This window comes from Stenella coeruleoalba (assembly GCF_951394435.1).
Source record: "Stenella coeruleoalba genome assembly, chromosome: 13".
Classification (NCBI taxonomy): domain Eukaryota; kingdom Metazoa; phylum Chordata; class Mammalia; order Artiodactyla; family Delphinidae; genus Stenella; species Stenella coeruleoalba.
The window spans coordinates 35,850,663-35,872,564 of NC_137159.1; positions in this window are offsets into that span (position 1 = coordinate 35,850,663).

Below are 21,902 nucleotides of genomic sequence, written 5' to 3' on the forward strand. Positions count from 1 at the left end.
TAGGCAAATCTATAGAGGCAGAACGCAGGTGAGTGGTTTCCAGGGGCTGGATCGGGGCTGCGTGGGTGGGAACGGGAACGGATCGCTCACAGGCACGGGGTTTCTTTTGGGGATGATGAAAATGTCCTGGAATTAGACAGTGGTAATGGTTGTACAACGTTATAAATATACTAAAAACCACTCATTTATACGCTTTAAAGTGGTAATTTTATGTTATGAGAATTATATCACAATAAAAAATCATTTTAATAAAAGAACTGATTTACTTCTCCACCTACACTCCTTTGGGATAATAAAAATGTAACTGGTTGCCCATCAAATGGAAAACACTGATGTGGACAAGACCCCTCGGGCAGGGGCGGTACAGAGGCCGAGCTTTTAAAATTCACACTCTGTGTGATCTCCAAGGACCTTATGAAAGTGGTGTTTGTTTCTATTTCCTTACCTCCAGTCACTTGCCCTATTTTGATAATGCTCTAAATTACAGGACCCAGAACTGGTCTTTAATTACAGAGTGCTTTAATAGGGCTTTGCTGGCAAATACCATAGAATTAAAGGAGCCACTAATGAAATACAGCATCGTTTTATCTGTGCTCCGGTGGCAGCCTTTAAGACGCAATTAGTACCATGCAAGGTATTTATTTAGGATTTTATCTCATTTATTCATTCCATCTCCGAAGGAGTGTTGTGCTTGCAGCTGTTTTTTACTCCTTCACACGGCAATTTTCTCACTTTCAATCGACTCCTTTCTTCCCTCTTAGACTCCAGGGAACCAGAATGTCAGCGGCCTAAGGGGCTGATTAAGGGAAGCCAACATCTTAAAGATTTTCACCCATTCCGCCCCCTGCTCTTCCCTGGCATGGAGCGAGGGGAATCAAGGTAAAACACTTGATGGGCGCCCAAACATCACCTCCAGGAAAGCAGCACATCTCCTGGGCGAAGCATGACAAGGCCTGTCCAGCCTGGTCCCTCCCCTGCATCCCAGCTCCAGGCACACTCGTCATGCCGACTACTCCCCACTCTCAGAGGGGACCAGGCACTTCCTCGCATCTCAGTTATGCCTCAAGTGCCCACGATAGTGTCATATCCTCTGTAAAGCCCTCTTGACTCACCCTCCCACCCTAATCACTCAACCTACCTTCCCACCCCAGACAGAATCCATTCCTTCTGGGTCCTATAGTCCATATCCAGTAATTCCCATTTTGGTCCCCTGATAGGCTGTAAGCAGTGTGTGTGTCTTCCCCTCCATGGTGGGACCCTCGAGGGCAGAGGAACGATTTCATCTTTGTATGCCCCAGTGCCACAGGCCACTGCATGCTGCACACAGGAAATGCCCAACAAATATTTGCTCTATGAAATCATTTCAGGCCTTTCCTGTGCACAGGAGCCCTCAATCAATCAGTGTCTCTTAAACATCCTCCTGAAGACACTGGGTTTATTTGGCTATGGCCTGCGTCTAGGCTGCTTTGGAACAAGCAGGATTTGACCAGTTGCACAAGTGCCCACAGCGCTAGGTGCAGTGGACATCACAGAGACCAGGACAACATGGTCCGGCTTGCAAGGAGTTCGTAATCCAGCCGTGGGAGACAAGTATCCGTACTGAGAATGACAACGGGGGAAAGCTGGCTATTTTGAACTCACCTGCCTTGTAAGGCGAGCAGACTGTGCCCGATGGGGGCCCTTGGTTCTTCCCAGCTCCCTGAAGAGGCCAGATGTGCAAGTTTGAGGGAAGGAGCTGGGAAAGCTGAATTTTTTCCACCATGAAGAGAGAAAAAATGGAGCTCCCCAAGGAACCCATGAGGGAGGGGATCAAGAACAGAGTTGGGAGGAGGGAAAGGAAAGCAATGAGACAAAGTGGCGGAAGACTGCAGCGTGAGCCCGCCTCACCAGGACTGTCTACGTGAAGGGCTGTAGAAACCAACGACGGACTGAGCTTCACACCAGCCATGACTTGGCAGAACAACTAAACCGCTCTTAGAGGTGGGAGCCCGTGAGGCAGAAATGTCCATGAGAAATGAAAACCTCTTCCCTGCTTCCCCAAATTTGTAGAAATGGGGCGGGAGCTTTGGATAGCCATTGACGTTGGAATCCATGTGTCTGTGTGTGTTTGGTGTTTCGGGGGGATCAACGTGATTTCATATAGAAAACTTCTTTAAAATCTCCCAGATCTGCTCCCCCATAACCTCTCACCAGAACTGGTCCAGTAGCACCTCCAACTGCAACCACTAACCCAGCTCCCCACTAACCCATTTCCACCTTGCAGCTAGAGCTCAGGGCAACCATGTGATGCAAATCTGATCATGTCACCCTCTTCCTGGACTCTCCCTGCTTATACCTTGTAATGACTTTCCACTCTTCTTGGGGTAAATTTGGTCCTGAGGGTCAGAAAGCCCCACCAAATCAGGCTTAAAATACAAGGCAATTTACTGGCTCCCTAACAGGTAACTGGAGTAGAGTAAGCTTCAGGCACTGCACGATCAGGACACTAGCACCATATTCTGCTATTCTCTTAGCTCGGCCTTCCTCCATAGGTGTCAGCTTTATCCACAGCCCAGCTTCCTTTCAAACAGCATCAAGTGGAACACCCCCAGGGAAAAAAAAAAAAAGAACATCTTGCCCAGCCACGAAATAAAATTCCTTCCCTTCAGCCTGAGTGAGCCAACTGACACCATGTACTCATTCCCGACCAAAAAAATTCCTAGTGATATGCCTCTCCGCTGAATCCTTTCCTTCCCTGCTCCTGGTGGGAAATGGGTCCTTTTGTATAAAAACACATTGAGGGCTTCCCTGGTGGCGCAGTGGTTGAGGGTCCGCCTGCCGATGCAGAGGACACGGGTTCGTGCCCCGGTCCAGGAAGATCCCACATGCCGCGGAGCGGCTGGGCCCATGAGCCATGGCCGCTGAGCCTGTGCGTCTGAAGCCTGTGCTCCACAACGGGCAAGGCCACAACAGTGAGAGGCCCGCGTACCGCAAAAAAAAACAAAACAAAAAACAAAAAAAAACCCCACATTGAAATGATGCTAAAATATACAATTGGCATTAAACCTAGAAAGTTTTACTTTAATGATGCTCAACTATGAAAAAAATGAAAGAACTAACTATCAACCTTAAAGTTCTCCACTGTCCTTGATGAAGGATCTGAGACCGCAAGTCCCCAGGACCTTGAACTCAAGGTAGTGAGGAGTAAGGGCAGAGGGCTAGAGCCTGGAGAAGGGAAGACAGCAGGGGACCAGGGGCTGCTGGCCTCATAAGAGATGGATTTTGAATGGATGGGATAGAAGAGATAAGAAAATGTTGCTGTAGCGTCTTCTGCACCCTGGGTGGGATCTCATTCGGCTTAGTTTTTTTTCTTTCTGAAAATGAACTTAGCCAAAAAAAGAATTGAAATGAGGGACTCAAACAGCCGCCGAAGTTCAGAACAACATTATCCACGGTAGGCAAAAGGTAGAAACAAACCAAATTTCCACTGATGGATGAACGGATACACAGAATGTGTATATACGTACAATGGAATATTATTCAGCCTTTAAAAGGAATGGAATTCTGACACATGGAGGAACCTTAAAGATGTGCTAAGTGAAATAAGCCAGATACAAAAGAAAATACTGATTCCACTTACATGAGATTCCTAGAATAGCCAAATTCATAGAGACAGAAAGTGGTTGCTAGGGGATGGGGGGACGGGTACAGAATGGGGAGTTACGTGTAGAGTTTCAGAATATGGGAAGATGAACAAATTCTGAAGATGGACGGTGGTGACAGTTGCACAACGATGTGAATGTATTTAATGCTACTGAGTTGTGCAGTTAAAAATTGGTTAAAATGGGGCTTCCCTGGTGGCACAGTGGTTGAGAGTCCGCCTGCCAATGCAGGGGACGCGGGTTCGTGCCCTGGTCCGGGAAGATCCCACATGCCGCGGAGCGGCTGGGCCCGTGAGCCATGGCCGCTGAGCCTGCACGTCCGGAGCCTGTGCTCCTCAACGGGAGAGGCCACAACAGTGAGAGGCCTGCATACCGCAAAAAAAAAAAAAAAAAAAAAGTTGGTTAAAATGGCAAATTTTATGTTATGTATATTTTACCACAGTTAAGAAAAAGAACTTAGTTCATCTTTCCAGGCATTGGGGGCACAACAAAGGGGTGACAGGAGATTCTCAAAGAATGACTGTTGGTTGATTGGGCTATCTGGATAAAAGACACATTGATAGGGATACACTTCCCTTTCGGTTCCATGACGCTGATCAGGATGACCAAGATGATGAAGAGACGCGGGCCTCCCACAGAGGAAGCCTTGAGGCAGCCCAGAGTGAGAATGGACGCCTCCCACCCCTGCACAGACGAATCCCCAGCACACCCAGTCCCTCCGAATCAGGGCAGGCTCTTTTTGCGATGGGTGTGTTTCCCCCTTCTGTTCTCTGCAGGGAAGAGGCTGCAGGGTAGCGGAGGGGAGGAGAGGAGGTAGGGGGAATTTCCTTCTGTCGGGCAGGAAAATAACGCAAGGAAACAGAGCTATCCCTACTCTGTGAATGGAAAAGGTCTCTTTCAGACCTCCTTTTAGAGAGTCCCCTCCTGCCGTCTTCCCAGAGGGATGATGGAACACCTGTCACCAGTTGGGTCTGACTCATTCGTTTATCATCTCTCCCCACCCCTCTCTCTAACCCCCTCCCTCCAAACCCACCCACCCCGAAAATGCCTATGCGCAGTTGACTATTTTAAGAACTGAATTCCCTGTCGGCATGGCAACTTCGGCTGTACCTCTTGTCACTGCTGCCTGGATGGAAGAAAAGCCACCTTTCACCAGGATTCCTGCAGCCAACAGAAGAGATGGTTCACAGCTCACACATGGCCACAGGGTGGACATCTAGTTTCTGTCGCATATTCTCCTTTGTGTGTTTGCTTGTTTTATAGCCCTTTAAGAATGTAAAAAAACATTCTTAGCTGACTGGCCATACAAAAACAGGCCCTGGGCCAGAAATGGCCCAAGGACCGTAATTTACCCAACCTTTGTTTAGGACAAGAGCAGCAGGTGTTCTCACTGCCTGGGTTTCTCATTGTGGAAGTTTTAAAGGTTGTGAAGGGTGAGGGGGCTGCTGGGGAAAAGATGGGAAGGCGTTGTGGAAGGACAGCGTGATTAATTGATTTTTAAAAATTTCCCCCTACTATCTATACTTTATTATACTTTAAAGGTTTATTTATATTCTTCTTGTGCTTCAAAGCTAAAATGTTAGGCTATGCCATTTTCACCATAGCCCTAATAAGGATTAAGGCTTACAATCTATGAGTTCCTCTTGTAGATAATGGTGTTTATTTCATAACCTCTTACATTCTTCACAAAGACCAGATTTTCTTCAAAAATGTTGAAAGAACATTTTGAATGTTTCTTTTCTGTTTGAAAATTTTTTAGAAAAAATTTTTTAATTTTAATTTAAAATGAATTATTACACAAATAGGAATACTAAAATAAACTCCCATGTACCTGAAGGGCGTTTCTGTGTAAATTAAAGAAACAGTTTCTACTTTCTTAAAACATGGATTGAAAGGGGGAAATGATACATTTGCAAATAGTATTTGTATGGAATCCAGTTCTAGGTCATATCTGAAAATGACTATTGGGGGCAGGGGTGGGAGAAACATCTGTGGGAATGAAAAGGGGATCATTCTTTGATGGTTACCATGGAAACCACTAGGTTAAGATGGTTGAGTTTGCTTATGGGGCAGTGAGGTTCCTGCTAACGGACTCTGGGTCAGAACTGTAGGAGAGCCCTTAGGCTGGTCCCCAAGGATGCCTTGCTGTCTCTGAAGCTCTCTCCCAACCCCCAATACTGTTTGAGGGTACTCTCATTCTGAATTTCTAGGGTTTGATGAAAAGAAAGACACTGTAGTGTTTCGTTCCTCAATTTTAGAGCTTTGTTTTGTATTGAGTAAGCTAGGGTCAACGTGTTCATCTGCATACCCACTTTGAGGTGTTCTGGGATTTTATGGTAGACCACTCCTGTCCTGTTTATAATAGGAGGGCCCCTATGTCCCTGGAGAAAAGCCCTAGGACTGGTGGGGGTCTTGTGGTATTGATGCCCACCTCAGAATGCGGAAAGTACGACCATGAGCCCCGGAGGAGCAAGGAATCCAACTTAAGCCAATGAGATTCAGAGGGTCCAGACGCATTTGCCCTCTCCTGAGAGAATTTGACCCCAACGTAGAATATCCCTCAGTCGCCAATATCCAGAGCTGCTTTAGACATCAGATAATTTGCTCTTAGGCATATCAGTAAGAAGTGGAACTTTGTCATCGGACTCCTTGAACTCGGATCCATTATCTCTACCATGGCGTACTCTGTCACCTAATGGCATCGGTGGTGGGGAAGGAATCCACAAGACGCCTAGCATCCACAAAGGGCAGGCACAGAGGCAGAAGCGGGCTGGAATTAGTCACCAAGGGATAAACGTGCGCAGAGTGACAAACAAGAGGCCGCGGAGGACCGACGTAGATCCTAAGCGATGGGGCCACAGCGCATCGATCCCCAAACTTGAGGATCCCTAGGGCGCTCCCGCAGCTCCAGAAGGAAGAGCTTGCACAGACGAGGCACGGCCACCAGGGGGCGCGCGGGCCCCGGGATCTCGGGAATCTGGGGCAGCGGGAGGGAAAGAAACTGGAAGGCTGGCGCAATACCTGCTTTCTCCCCAGGATGTAACTGGCAAACAGCAATGACAGGTATCTCCTGGGCAGCTGCTTGCCCGTCCGTATCTCCCACAAAATCAGAAGCCCCTCGAGGGCAGTGACTGTGTTTTCATTCCCTTGCTTCCCCCGACTGCACATGAGTTCCCTTGTCCCCATCCTAGGTTTGCTGAGTGTTAAAGGAACACGTTCTTACCCTGGAAGGTGGGAAGGGGGCACCTGGAGGAGGGATGCTTTGAGGCAGCTGTTTGAGACATGTCAGATGGTCACCACGGTGAACTCCAACAGTTGGCGCGGAAGGCGAGCTTGTACACTTGAAAATTTGGGGGCGGAGCCTAGGGGACGGGCAAGAAATAAGACAGTGGTTCTCAAACTTCTTAATCTCAGGACCCCTATATACTCTTAACATTACTGAGGGCCTCGAACAATGTTCTATTTACCATATTAGAAATTAAACTGAAAAATTTTAAATATTTACTTAAAATTACAATAATAAATCCACTACATTAACATATATATATTTTTTTAAACCTATATTTTCCGAAACAAAAAAAGTTAGTGAGAAGTGTGGTTCCATTTTACATTCCTGCAATTTAAAAAAATGTTTAGCTTAATAAAAGACAGATGGATTCTCTTATCTGCTTCTGGACTCACTCACTATCGGACTGAGTTTTTGCAAAGCACATAGCTTCATACATTCACGAGAAAATGAGAGTGAAAAAGGCAAATAACATCTTATTATGAAAACAGTTTTCATCTTGCAGACTTCCTCCCCATTTTGATGTTAAATAGAATATAACTTACATACAGTGTAATTTTTGGATAAGAATTGAGAGGCTTTTTGTAAAAGGAAGTTTGCCTGAGGTGAAGGTTGAGGGCTGAAGGCCAGATTGCCTTCAAGTTCACCCACTGGAAAGATGTGGCCTCCGTGGCCAGTGGTAACAGAAAACAGAGCCTCAGCCAGCATAGACACACGTGTATTGTGTGAGCGTCAGAACCCTGTTATAGCTGACTTTTCACTGTCTGCTGTTCTGAATTGCAGAGGGCAGAATTGTGGCCGGACTCCCTCTCTTGAGGCCAAAAGCATATTAGAAAGTTGTTTCTCCTTGGGGACGGGCTTGTTTTCCTAATTCAGATACTCTGCTAACTTTGAACCCACTGGGGGGTTCTTATCAATTCAAAAATGTTTCAAAACAATGGTCCCCCCTCACCTCACCTGTTAGAACTGCTATCATCAAAAAGACAAGAGATAACAAGTGTTGGAAAGGATGTGGGGAAAAGGGAACCCTTGTGCACTGTAGGTGGGAATGTATTGAATAAATTGATAGAGCCACTATGGAAAACAGCATGGAGGTTCCTGAAAAAATTAACAATACAACTACCATATGATCCAGCAATCCCACTTCTGGGTATATATCTAAAGAAAGTGAAAACAGGATCCTGAAGAAATGCCTACACTGCCATGTTCATTGTAGCATTGTTCACAACAGCCAAGATATGGAAAGAACCTATGTGTTTGTCAACAGACAAATGAATAAAGAAGATGAGGCATATATATACACAATGGAATATTATGCAGCCATGAGAAAGAAGGAAATCCTATCATTTGCAGCAAGATGGATGGACATTGAGGGCATTATGCTAAGCGAAATAAGTCAGACAGAGAAAGACAAACACTGGATGTTATCACTTCTATATGTGGAATCTAAAAAAGCCAAATGCATAGAAACAAAGAGTAGAATGGTGGTTACCAGGGGCTGGGGTGGGAGGGTTGGGGGAAGATGGGGAGATATTGATCGAAGGGGACAAACTTCCAGTTATAAGATGGATTAGTTCTGGGGAATCTAATATACAGCATGTTGATTATAGTTAATGAGACCATATTGTATACTTGAAAATTGCTAAGAGAGTAGATCTTAAACGTTCTCACCACAAAAAACAAATACTAATTATGAGATGTGATGGAAGTATTAGCTAATGCTTTGATGGCTAATCATTTTGCAATATGTAAGTATCAAATCAACGTGTCAAACACCTTAAACTTCCACGATGTTATATGTCAATTATATCTCAGTAAAGCTGGAGGGGGCAGTGTGGAACGCCACCACAATGGCCCCAACATCTCCATGCCCTAGGCCTGCCCTGGGGTCTGTGCAGAATGCCCCAGTCTCAATGAAGAGGCAATGTGGGGAGACTTCCAGAGTCAAGTAACAGATCAGGAAAGCTTCTTCCCAGTTAATTCCCTCCTGGGACACCTAACCTGAGTGATGATCACAGTCATCCTAGGAATGTCACAGGTCCCACCTCACATCCAGCAGGGGCGGAGGCTGGCTCTTAAAGCGCCAGGTGTATTCTTGAACCCCCAGGTTTGGGAGCCGCTGGCCTCCTCTATCCCCATCTACCTATTCTACAAGGGCCCTCAGTCCTTAGGCACCTTGGGGTCGCTAGGGGCATATATTTAAAATTTGGCGTTCCCTGGCCCAATCTCTAGAGAGCCCAATAGCTGGAGATTAGATAGACCTGGGATGGGCCCTAGAACAAGTTCTAAACAAGCAGCCCACTTCATGCTGCTATAAGTGGCCCAGGACCACTCTGTGCCTCAAGGGTTTTTGTAGCCTGTGTGTTACAGTCTGAGTGTCACAAAGAGACTTGAGGGCCCAACTCAGAATCAGTGCAACCTTCGCCTTACGTCCCTTATCCTTTGAACAATCAGACCCCTTCTTGGGAACTGAAATTTAATATCCAGCGTTTAAAATTCTCATTTGATGAAGGTGACAGTCTTCCCCCACAATCCCAGGATGATGTGTTCCAAGAAGATCCTAGTCTTCTCAGACTCCAACCGGGCTGCGAGCACTGCCCACTCACCTTCTCCACACTTTACTACCACCCTTCTACTACGGCATGAGTCGATGTGTTTGTGGATGCATACACATCCATCTTTCAAAAGAGCCAGGTTAGGGCTTCCCTGGTGGCGCAGTGGTTGAGAGTCCGCCTGCCGATGCAGGGGACGCGGGTTCGTGCCCCAGTCCAGGAAGATCCCACATGCCGCGGAGCGGCTGGGCCCGTGAGCCATGGCCGCTGGGCCTGCGCGTCCGGAGCCTGTGCTCTGCAACTGGAGAGGCCACAGCAGTGAGAGGCCTGCATACCGGAAAAAAAAAAAAAAAAGCCAGGTTAAAGGTGCAGCAGGCAGGAAAAAAAGGGGGGGCAGATTTATGAACTCAGCTTTCTTCATACCAGGAGCCCCACTCCCACCTTCTCCTCCAATTCGGTAGAGGATATTTCAGTTCCGTCATCACAGAAGGAGCTGCTGCTCCCTCTCTGCCCACCCCCTGACAGGGCCACTGGTTAGAAGGGCCACCTGCCTGACTGGCTCACGGATTTCCTAACGGGGCTCCTGGACTCTGGCTCCCTCAGGACAGTCCATGGCCCCGGATCTACTCTGCAGCCAGCCTTATCCTCATTCTCATCCTCATTCTCTGCCTTTGTCCCTGGCTTTCACATTTACTCTGCCTGGCACACATTAGTGAATATTAACTCATTACATGAATCGCTTAAAGCGTCAAGTTGCAGAAAGTAGCTTTATTTTCCCCTCAATTGTGTCTAGGCACACACAAACACACACTTAGGAATGGAATTGGGTTTATGGTGACCTCTTTTTTTTTTTTTTTTTTGCGGTACGCGGGCCCCTCACTGTTGCGGCCTCTCCCGTTGCGGAGCACAGGCTCCAGACGCGCAGGCCCAGTGGCCATGGCTCACGGGCCCAGCCGCTCCGCGGCATGTGGAATCTTCCTGGACCGGGGCGCGAACCCGTGTCCCCTGCATCGGCAGGTGGGCTTTCAACCACTGCGTCACCAGGGAAGCCCTGTGGTGTCCTCTTTGACCTCTGGGCAGCCTAATTCATTTTCTGCTGTGGTCTGAACTCTGTGGGAACCCTCAGCGGAATCTGGGGCTCTTCACCATCAGCTTGGGGAGACTCGATCCTGGGGGAGACTTGATGGAAATGATGAACGTGCACAGATCAGGGCTAACTCCCAATTCTGGACACCAAGGCAGGTCCCATGCCAATTACACCTGCGTCCCTGGGTGGGCCTGGGCTTCCCCAGTGATTGCAACTGGCAGCCAGGTTGAGGAACGCCACCCAACCCAATTCTTGGGAACATCTTCCCTTCTGCCCTAGTGGCCTGGAAGTCATCCCCCCAACAGATGGCTTCACCAAGGAAAAGAGAAACTATCAGAAGTCCTTGAAGTGACATTCCCACAGGAGTTCAGGACACCCCAAAATACGCCACTTTGTTATTCTGATTATTTTGAGCTGAGGGCAGTTAAAAACCAGCAAAGGTGGAGAGAGGCTTTCTCCAAACCCCCCTCATCTGCCTAAGACAGATCCTCTGAAAGGAATTCAATTGTCATAAAATCTCCTCGCTGGGAGTTTCACCAATCAGGGAAGATTGTCACAGGAGAGGACACTAGGAGTCCACACAACACCCTGACAAACTTTGTCACAAACTATCGTATCTCCCATCTGTTCTTCAAAGGGCCCATTCATCTTGCCCCTAAATTGCCCCTTCCCTATAAAGACGGTATATAAGCTCTCAAATGTCATCACCTTTCTGGGTACTCACGTCTTTTCCTGTGATGTCCCTGTCCGCGTAACGTTAGAAATCCACAAGTGTGTATACCTTTTCTCCTGTTAATCTGCCTGTTGTAAGTTTATTTCAGAGACCCAGATATCGAACCTAGGGGGGTAGAGGAAAAGTCTTTCCTCTCCTACATCCTCATCCATTCCTTCCTTTTTTCATCAGATATTTATTGAGCACCTACCATGCTAAGTTGTCGGCTAGGTATTAGAGATACTAAGTTGAAAACGGAACATGGGTCAGGCCTCAGGAGGTAGAGTGGAGGGACCGGACACTAAGCCAGCAGGGAAAGTTCAGCCCGCTCCCCAGGATCCTGGCCCATCGCAGAGGGAGGGAGGACGCTAGGAGCGACTAAGGATATTTCTGGGAAACAGGGCTCATCCGTGGCAACTTCTCAGCACCTACGGGAGGGGCGACTTCAGGCACAACACGGTTCTGTGTCCTGGGAGCGCCAGCATCTTTTAAACACAGGCTCTTAACGTTATTCATATTATGCCTCCTATGCTCTGTAGGAGGTGGTGCTGTTGCCTCCATTGTACAGAGGAAGAAACTGAGACTCCGCGAGATGAATCAGCTTGTCTGAGCTTGTCACCTCCAGTCTAACTTCAGAGCCCTTTTTGTAACAGCTCTAGAGAGACGGGCTTCACTGAAGGAGCTGGTAAAAACGGACAGGGCCATTTCCCTGGCATCTCAGTGCGGCCCTGGAAACACCAGGTGTCGTCGGCAGAGCTGGCAGCTGGGGGTGCCGGTGTCAGCAGTGTTGGGAGAGGGCTTTGGGGCAGCTGTGGAAGGTGGCGCTGGCGGCCTCAGCAATCCTGGCGGGCGGGCAGCCAGCCGTCCCCCCGCGGCACGATATTTGATATTTATTGAACATTTACGGTGTGCCAGACACTGTGTAAGTACTTAACGTGGATTAACGTTTTTAATATTTACAACAACTCCCACTTTTACGGATTAGGAAACCGAGGCCCCAGGAGGCAAGGTAACTTTCCCTGGTCAGCATCTGATAAGTGAGAAGCCAAGGTCCGAACCCAGGCACGCTGACGGCTGGGCTGGTGCGCTTCGGCGCTGCGCTCTGAACATCCTAGGGGAGGCTCAGGGATCTAATATCTTGACGTGTTTACTTATCAGTAGCGTGCCCGAGGGATAGGAGGGCCAGTGTGTGGATCGCAAAAATGGCTACAATACTTTGCAGCTCCTTCCACCAGGAGCTGAAGTCCGTTTCCCACCTCTTGAGTTTGGCCTGGCCTGGCGACTGGCTTTGACCAAGAGAGTGTGGCGGGAGTGAGGGCGGCCGGTTTCCAGCCCAGGCCTCAAGAAGCCTTGTGGCTCTGCTCTCCCCATCCTTGGAAGCCCGCTGCTACAGCAAGCAGCCTGGGGTCGGCTGTCCTACCTCATGAGAGGGACGTGGCCCGGTCGCCCTTTCACCCTAGCTGACAGCCTGCTGACCATGAGATATGTGGGTGAAGCGGTCCTAACCCATCCAACGACCTGCCGGCTCACCACGGACACACACGCAGGCCCCGCAAAGCCAGGCTAGCTAGACGCTGCCCCACTGACACCCACAGAGTCAGGAGCCAATAAATACACGTTTCTTGTTTTAGGCCGCCGGGTGGCTTGTTGTGTAGCAATAAACACAGCAGAAAACACCTCAGAGAGAAGGAAGGTATGAAGTTGGAGGAATTCCCACCAGACAGTATGAGTAAGTGGAAACCCTTCAGGCAGGGAAAAGAGATTCAGAGGAAAACAGTGAGGGCCGGGGGAGCACCTGCCTGTTTCCTCAGAAACCCAGCACGCTCACCCCTTCCAGCTTCCACCAGGTGGAGGAGAAGCCATTCTCTTCCGAAGAGAAACTCCAGAGAGAGAAGCAGCTGAAGCAGGAGTACTCTGCTCCTGTAGGGAGGGTGTCCACAGTCAGCCCAAGGCGGCTGCCTCTTGGCAGACACGCTGGCGCTGCATGTCGAGCAGACGGAGAGAACCCAAGACAGTCCTGTGGACCTGGGATCCCGGGTGTCATGGAAGGGTTCCAGCTGCTCCACTGGAGGAGCCCCGATCCAGACAATGAGCTGTGTGAGCCTAAACTCAAGCAGCGGCCGTAAGAATGAGAAGAAGCGGGGAAAGGGGAGAAGCGTTTAGGAGGTACAAGGAACAAGAAAACTGGGGGCGAATTGAAATAGGGGGAAAGGTCAGTGGGAGTGGGGCAGCCTAAAATAACACTGCTGTTCAGAGTACAAAAGGATGCCCCGGGAGATAACAATAGGGGGAAAAAAGATTCGATGATACTTACCAAATGTCATCATCATATAAAATTTACATATTATGGTATAATCATGCCTTTTGGTGATGACAGTGGTGATTTTTGGACATAGCCTGCCACTGGCCCTTGTTTTAAGGATTACCCCTCCTTGAGGCATTTGAATTTTAAAGAGAATCAAAGCCTTCGGGTAAGGGATGACGCTGTATTCACAGGATTTCAGGCAGCCATTGAGAGTAGAACAAGGGTTTTTCTTTTATGTTGGCTCCTTCCCGGGGCTCTTGGCCTGGGCACTAGTCCCGGAACCACAAATATCATTTCCCAGGACCTTGGCGTCGCAACACCTTAAACTCCCTTCCTCCCAAGTTTTCCCAGTGTTTCTCAGACTTGGGGAAGCGACTCTCCCCGCTCCGGAGCCTGGGGGTGGGGGCGGCCGATACCCCGCACGGCCGCCAGAGGGCGCTGCTCCGTCGCCGGGAGCGCCGCGGCCGCCTGGGCGTGTGGCCTGGGGTGGGCATTTTTGTGTTGTTTAAATGCCAGCATTGATTGCTCACTCCTTTCCCAAACATGTTTCTAATTTACCCGGTATCTCGTCTACGTGAAAGCCTCAAGAACAACAACAACCAAAGAATGCACACTTTAGTTACCGGGTGAGCAAAAGGGGTTTGACACCAAATGCAGTTTCGTTCCAGAAACCTCTGGGACTGGGGCAGAGCAGCCAGCAAGGGATCTCCAGAGGCTACTCACCGGTTAGGACAGAGGCACGTGGAAACAAACACACCGAACCTCGACCCTGGATAGGTTCTTGCTAGCACCCAACAAGCCGGCAGCTTTCCGCTCCAGAGGACGGGTTCGTTTCCGGCTAAGTTCAGGAGCTGGTGCCCGAAGAGGGTGCCGCGCGGGACCGCGGAGAAGCCACCCGCGGCCCTGGGCAGGCGGCGGGCTCCGGCATCCCGCCTGGCCCTTGGTTGCATTCGGCGTCCTGGGGAGCAGAGGCGCTCGGATGCGGATGAGGGGGAGGGACGGCGGGCGATCCGGGAGCTCGGGGCAGCAGTACCCGCACAGGGTGAAGGCGGGGAGGCAGGGGCAGGGGGACGAAGAGGGGAGCAGAGGGAGAGTCCTGTCTGATGGGGGTGGCAGGGACGGCCCCTCGGGCTTGGGTGAAAGCCTGACCGCCACAAATAGAAGTTATCAGCGAAGAGACCTAAGGATGCGTTTGGCTGCAGGGAGGTCTCTAGGAGACAAAGCTCCTAATCCCGGGGTGGGGGCTGGGATGGGAACCCGGGGCGGGGGGTGGGCTGGGGGGAGAGGAGTGTCTGACTGACAGCTGTTTTTCGGACCAGAAAAAAAAAAATCCCCTGGCCCCTGGGGAGATTGCTCAGTCACTTTTCTCCTGCAGGAAGCTGCTTCTTGTTGGAGCCTCCTGGGATTGGCAGAGTTAAAATCCTTTAACCCAAGATGCCTTGGGCCTTTTGTTCAGCTCTGACAATGGAATTGGCTGGGAGAGGCTGGGAAGGCAAGGAGCTAGGTCTGGGGTGTATCCGTGGGGTGGGCGTCTGGTGAAGCTGTGTTCAGTCACAGGGTGAAAAAAAGCGATTTGGTCGCGTGTGTGTGTGTGTGTGTGTGTGTGTGTGTGCGTGTGTGTGTGTGGTGTGTGTACGTGCGTGTGCGCGCGCGCGCGCGCGCGTTGGGGGAAAGTGTAAGGAGGCCCAAGGCACGGGCACCAGCTCATTAACACGTGTGTATGAGTACCTGCTGTGCAGCTCAGCAAACCTTTAATTACCCAGGGAGAACTTCCAAAACTGAGAACTCAATATTGGTCCCTAAAAGGTTGGATAATGGGTTTTTCTTGCATCTCAATCCCAAGGGACAGATCTCCGACTCCCCTGGGCTCCCAGATTCTTCTAGATGTTTTGTCTTCTAAAATTCTGTGCTCCCATGGGACAGCACTTAGTTAAGGACACTCAGAAATGTAAATCTTTCTATCATGTTAATCATCTTTAAATCTTTGCTTTGAACCTATCACGTCCTTGAGTCCTAATCGTCAGCAGCAGCCACTCCAATTCAAAGGACTTGGAGTGACAGTCTGCAAGCCCTCTCACTATGCAGAATCTTCTCCTCCCATTCCCCATGTGCATCTTCCCCTGTAGCCAGCCTGGCCCCTCAGGGTCCCTTGGTATATCTTGAATTCTCCAGCCTCCCTATCTCTGGCCCTGCAGTTGCCTTCCTGGCCATCTAGCTGGTCACTTCCTTCTCCATTCAGTTCTGGCCTCAGTCGATCAACATGCATTCACTGAGAGCCCCCTAGGTGCAAGGCATCTATCCCCTGGAATATATCAGAGACTAAGACAAATGCCTGCCCTTAAAAGATTTTTTTTGCCTTAATGGGAGGGAATAAAGCCAAACAATTTCACGTGTTGATAAGTAGCTAATCAATGTGATAGAGTTGTGGTGGGGTGGGGTTAGTGGGTGCTGCTTTATTTGGGTAGGAAAGGCCTCTTTGAGACCTTCTGGGCAGGAAGAATGCTCCAAGCAGAAGGGATAGCAAGTGCAAAAGCCCTGAGGCAGGAATGCACTCCGTTACATTCAGGAGGCACCATGAAGGCCATTGTCCCTGGAGCAATGTGAACAAGGAGATTTCAAGGGCTCTTGAGACATAGGCAAGGACTAGACCATCATGTCCTCACGGGTCAAAATAAGGAGTGTGGGTTTTATTTTGGTTGCAGTGGGAAACCTTTGGAGGATTTTATGCCAGGAGAGAAGAGATTCCACTTACCCTTTAGAAAGATCACTCTGGCTGCTTGGCAGAGCAAGGAGTAGGAGAGAGGAGAAGAGTGAAGCTGCAGTTGCAGACGTCCTGGCAAGAGGAGGTAAAGGCAGGGTTGCGGCTATGCAGATGGTCCTATGACAGAAGAGAAGAGTCAAGGATGACACCTCCATTTTTAGGATAACTGGGTGGACAGGATGCCCATGTTAATCGGGAAGGGTAGATCAGCCGTTCCGTTTTGGCCATACCAAGACCTATCAGACATCAGGTGGATATGTGTAGACAGGTTTGAGTCTGGAGTTCAGGGGCATCTGTTCTTCAGATTTAAATTTGAGATCTAGCATATATATGGTATTCAAAGCCATGGGCCATGGGACAATTCCACTTCGGGAAAAAGTAAAGCTAGAAGAGAGAGGGATGAGACTGAAGCCGCTCTAATATTTAGAGGTCTGGTAGCGGAAAAGTGAGCAGGCGATGCTGAGACAAACAACCTGTGACGTTGGAAGAAAACCAGAAGATGGTGATTCTAAGGAAACTAAGCAAAGGAAGTATTTCAGGAAGGAGGATGCATCAATTAGCTAGGTAAAAAACAACCATAAAAATCTCCATGGCATGTAACAGTAAATATTTATTTTACTTATGCATCTGGGAGTCGACTGGAGGTCAGCTGCATGAGGCTGACCTTGGCTGGGTCTGAGTCTTCTCTAGATACATGTTCCTCATCATCCTTGCACGGGTAGGCCAGTTAGGGCAGGTTATCCCCTGGTGATAACACTGGCACAAATAGGCAGGTGGAAATGCCTCCTAAGGCCTAGGCTTAGAACTGTACCATGTCACTCCTCCCACGTTCCATTGGCCAAAATGGGTCACGTAGCCATGTCCAAAGTCAAGAAGCAAGAACATATACTCCACCTCTAGTGCAAAGAGGGACTGCAAACTCACATAGGATAAGAACACAGAGAGGAGTGACAAGAATTAGGACCAATAATTCAATCTACCATGGAGTGGTCCAACATGTTCGATGCCATTGGGAGACCAGACGAAATTGGGACTGTAAACTGGCCATTAATCTAGTCGAGATGTCAGTCACTGGCATCCTCCTGAGAGCTATTACAAGGGAATGGTAAGGACAAAAGCCCAGCTGGAGTGGGTGGAGGTGAGAGGAAGGTGAGGTGGGGAAGTGTGAGTATATAGACAACTCTCCCAGGACCATCTGCCCAGCAGAGGGGCAGAAAAATGGTGCAGGAGGAAACGGGCTAAGGCTAATATGTTTTTAGATTGAGGGATATTAAGTCCTGTTTGACTTCAGTGGGAAGGATAGAGTAAAGAGCCAGAAATTGATGGTGCCTGAAAGGAAGGGAATACTTGCGCTGGTGAAAGGGAAAGGGGCCCAGGGCACAGATGGAGGGATTGGCCACAGCTGGGTGGAGGGAATGCAGAGCTGCAGGCATTCTGGTGGCTTTGGTGGGAGGAAGAGCAGGAAGTTGGTCTGTTTATACCTTTTCTCTATGAAGGATAGTCCCAGGCCAGGCTGAGAGTGAAAGAGGAAGGGGTGTTGAAAATATGAGGAAGAGGAAAAAGTGTGAAATTGTTGCATGGTGGAGAGAGAAAAGGACTTTTCTAAGAAACAGTAGTGGGATTGTCCAGCAGTTCAAATGCCCATTGGAAATTTATGGTCATAAATTTGATGTGAGTACATCCACAGTAGCTGGGTAATTTTCTTTTCTTTTTTTTTTTTTTTATAAATTTACTTATTTATGGCTGCGTTGGGTCTTCGTCGCTGCGCACAGGCCCTCTCCAGCTGCGGCGAGCAGGGGTCACTCCTCACTGCGGCACGCAGGCTTCTCATTGTGGTGACCTCTCCTGTTGCAGAGGGCTTCAGTGGTTGTGGCACGCAGGCTCCAGTAGTTGTGGTTCGCGGATTCCAGAGCGCAGGCTCAGCAGTCGTGGCCCATGGGCCCAGCTGCTCTGCAGCATGTGGGATCCTCCGGCCCCAGGGCTCGAACCCGTCTCCCCTGCATTGGCAGGCGGATTCTCAACCACTGCGCCACCAGGGAAGCCCTAGCTGGGTAATTTTCTTCAGCGGTGTTCAACTAATCGGTTGCAGGTGTGAAGTAACCAGGTTGATTTAACCACAGCTGGGCATTCACCAGGTGAATACAACGGAGAGAAACTGGTGTAAGGAGTTAAGAGTGTTTGCAAGGGAGATTTCTCATGCCGGATCATGGAATCTCAGCTGGCTGATAAGTGAAGACCTGAGGGGAGACAAATAGTGAAAAAACAGTAGAGCGATGGACTGGAGGTCTCAGGTGGGAGAGCCAGTAGACTGGAAGGACCAGAGTGAGTGAGCTGGTGGGCTGGCAGGTAGTGGGATCTTTGAATCTGAGATTTTAGAGATGGTGTAGATATTCACGGTTCCCAGGTCTAGGGTATGACCAGGAGACGAGGATGGGGCAAGAGATGTATTGCTAGGGCTAAGGTAGTCAAGCGACTTAGGGACTAGGGTGTTGGGCGAGTCATCAGAATTGATGCTGAGGTCACCAAGAATGATGACAGTGGAGGAGAAAGAGCCCAGTGCTGAAATCATCAAGGGACAGAGGAAGTAACCAGAAGGATAATAAGGTGACACTAATGAGAAGTGGTGGGTAGCAAGCTCTGTTGCCATGTATTCCATAGGAGCTGGGTTTTTGAAGGAAGAATAAGAATCAGATTGGAAGCTTCAATGGTGAGTGAGGAGACATCTCCAGGCCCTGAAGCATGGCCTGAGGAGCAAAGAGCCTCTGTTGGAGAGGGCTGTGGAGCAGCAGTCTAGTCAGGGGTCAGACAGCCTTCAGGAGGAAGGAAGTGAAGGTCCCAGCCTTGGAGGGGATGGAGAGTAGAGGCTGGGGAGGGCGTGGGAAGGCAGGGAGGGCTGGGGATGGGGCCGAGGCCAGTGGCCCTGAGGCATGATAGGATGGCTCTCCCTGGCCATTGGTGGCCCCCCGGGGAAGGTGTCGGGGCAGCCACAACTGGCCCCTTTGGGGAAGCTTCCCAGATTACCCTGCCTGGAGGGGGACTTCCTTTTCCAGGAACCCCCATAACTTTGGTTGCTCATGTTTCTCCGTTAGGCCATATCATCTACTTCCTGGTGTCTTCATCGTTCTTCTTCCGTGTGGATTTCTTATTTCCTCAATTAGAGGCAAGTTTGGGCAGAACCCCAGCTATGCCATTTTTGCACGCGCTCCAGGCCAGCACAGCACCTGATACATAATGGGCCTTCAGAAATGTTTGTTACAGGAGTTGGATACAAATGCGGTAATGGTTTCCCTTTAAGGCCAAGAAAGGGGCCTGTCCCGGGGGTGGGGGGGAGGGTCCTTCTGCCCGGGGCCCCGCCCCCTCCCCGCCCCCACCCCACCCCCACCAGGGCCAGCTGCAGCTGCCGCCCCTCCCCCCTCCCGCAGCCGCAGCCGCAGCCGCAGTCGCTGATCCGAGTAACCGGACGCCTGGGCCCGCTCCCCCTCCCGACCCAGGGCTCGGCGGCCAATGGCAGTGGCCCGAGCCTCCTCCGGGAGCCGCGGGGGCCCTCCCGGCGCCACCCGGCCAGGCTGGGGCACCCGGAGCGAAGGCCTGCCCGGCTGCGAGCCCGGCCTCCAGCTCCCGCTCGCGGCCTGTGTTCTCCGTGCCCTGCGTGCTCTGCCGTACGCCCGGCCCAGCCCAGACACACCCGATCTCTGCCCCGACCCGAAACGGGGAGGTCAAGGCTGTGAAAGGGGATTGGGCAATCGGCGCAGAGCCGGCACCCAGAGGGCCAAGCCGGGACCCATCCCCAGCCCGGGGAGTCTGGACACTCAGGTTCTTGGGCGTTTGACAGGCTGAGAGACCTTGGGCAGTGGTGGAATCTCTGAGCCTCAATTTCCTCATCTGTGGCTGAGGCTAGTCCCTGTCCACCTCTTAGTGGGGCGGTGTGAGGACCTATCCAGGCGAAGGGTGTGCAAGTCCTTCTGTATTAGCCAGAGGACAGGCCGAACCCAAATCATTGGGACCTGTCGCCACCGGCCCTGCAGCGGATGAAGACTGCAGCCCCGCCTCCCCACCATCCGGGTCTCACCCACCATCCAGGGAATTCCTGGGTTCAAGGGAAGGGCCTGACACAACTTTCCTTAACACCCCAGTCTGGGCGTTTTCTGCAGCTCTTCACTCCCAAGGCAGAAGTTGGCTGGTGGAGTTTAGCAACCCCCAGGGAAGGGAGTGGGAAATAAATGCTGGGCTGGAAGGATGGAGCACAGGCACCTTTCCAACTACCTATTTTATCGCCTGTGCTTACTAGAGTGGAAGACGTGTAAAGAGGAAGCTCTCACCAACAATGCCTTTTTCCTCCTCCAGTGATTACGACTACACACTCGTGCCTGTTACCTGCCACAGGCTACAAATACTCAAGTATTTATCTGTATACCTTTGCTCCTGGTACCTTAAACAAAGCTAAGGAGAGCTCAGAAAATGCATTATAGTCCGAAAGCAAAGAAAGAGAGGAAGTCTTTGTCAAGGATGCATTATTTTAACATTCCTAGCTTTCCCACATCATGGCAGGGCGTGGGTCACCTATGGTGATGAGGACACAACAGGGGTGCCCTGAATCTTTGCTTCCATGTCCAGTTCCTGAACAGGCTCCCAAGTAGGTTCTGGAACCTGCAGCCTTAGCTCACACCATTTCCCGCACTGGGCTGGCAACCCTCGGGCACCTTGCCAGGGCACAGTGTCACGTGGCAAACTGCTCTCTCTTCCCTGGCACTTGGACTCCAGGGCCCTGCACCCCATCAGGCCCGCTGCCCCAGGCGAATCCAAAGGCAGGATGTGGTCAGGGAGTCTGGGGGGGGGGTCCTTAAGTGGGGAGGGGTAGAGGCGCTCACCAGCCCAGGCCTGATGTTCTGCGGGTTTCTTGAATTCATTCGCTTCCAGACCTTTTCAGCCTTGCCAAGCCCTGTGTGAAAGATCAGAACAGCTGGAAATTTCTAGCAGGAGAGTGCCAGGTGCTGAACATGTCCCGGTCTGACTTAGAAACAGTTAGGGGCCGGGGCTGTTTGGGGTTGGCATTCTTGCCTTTGCCAGACAGGCAGGAACTGCTCTCTCTTGGAAGGAACTGCCACCCCCGAGCCTGGGCTGGAGCTGCAATAAACCCAGGACACCGGGCTGGGGACGGAAACCAGGAGCCTCCAGCCTCCCAAGCCCCAGGAGGACACAAAGGGCCTCCTCTCCGGGCAAAGCAGAAGGGGACGGGCTGACCAGGGAGGGCCGGACCGTCACCCAGTCAAAGCCAGGCGGCTGCAAATGAAACACAGGCCTAGAAGGCTCCAACAGGCACTCTGTCTTTCCCAGAGCCAAGAAATCCTGGCTAGAAACTTGACTATGGAGTAAGGCAAGGCACCGGGAAATACTTGAAACCAGGCGAGACCCCTGGTAATGTTGGACTCCGGACAAACAAGGGCTGAGCCAAGTGCTTTTCCCCCACCTGGCCCAGACACAAAAGCTGAGCTGGCCAGCGAAGACCCAGGGGAGGTGGCAGAGGAGCAGGGGAGGGACCCAGCAGGAAGAGGAAACCT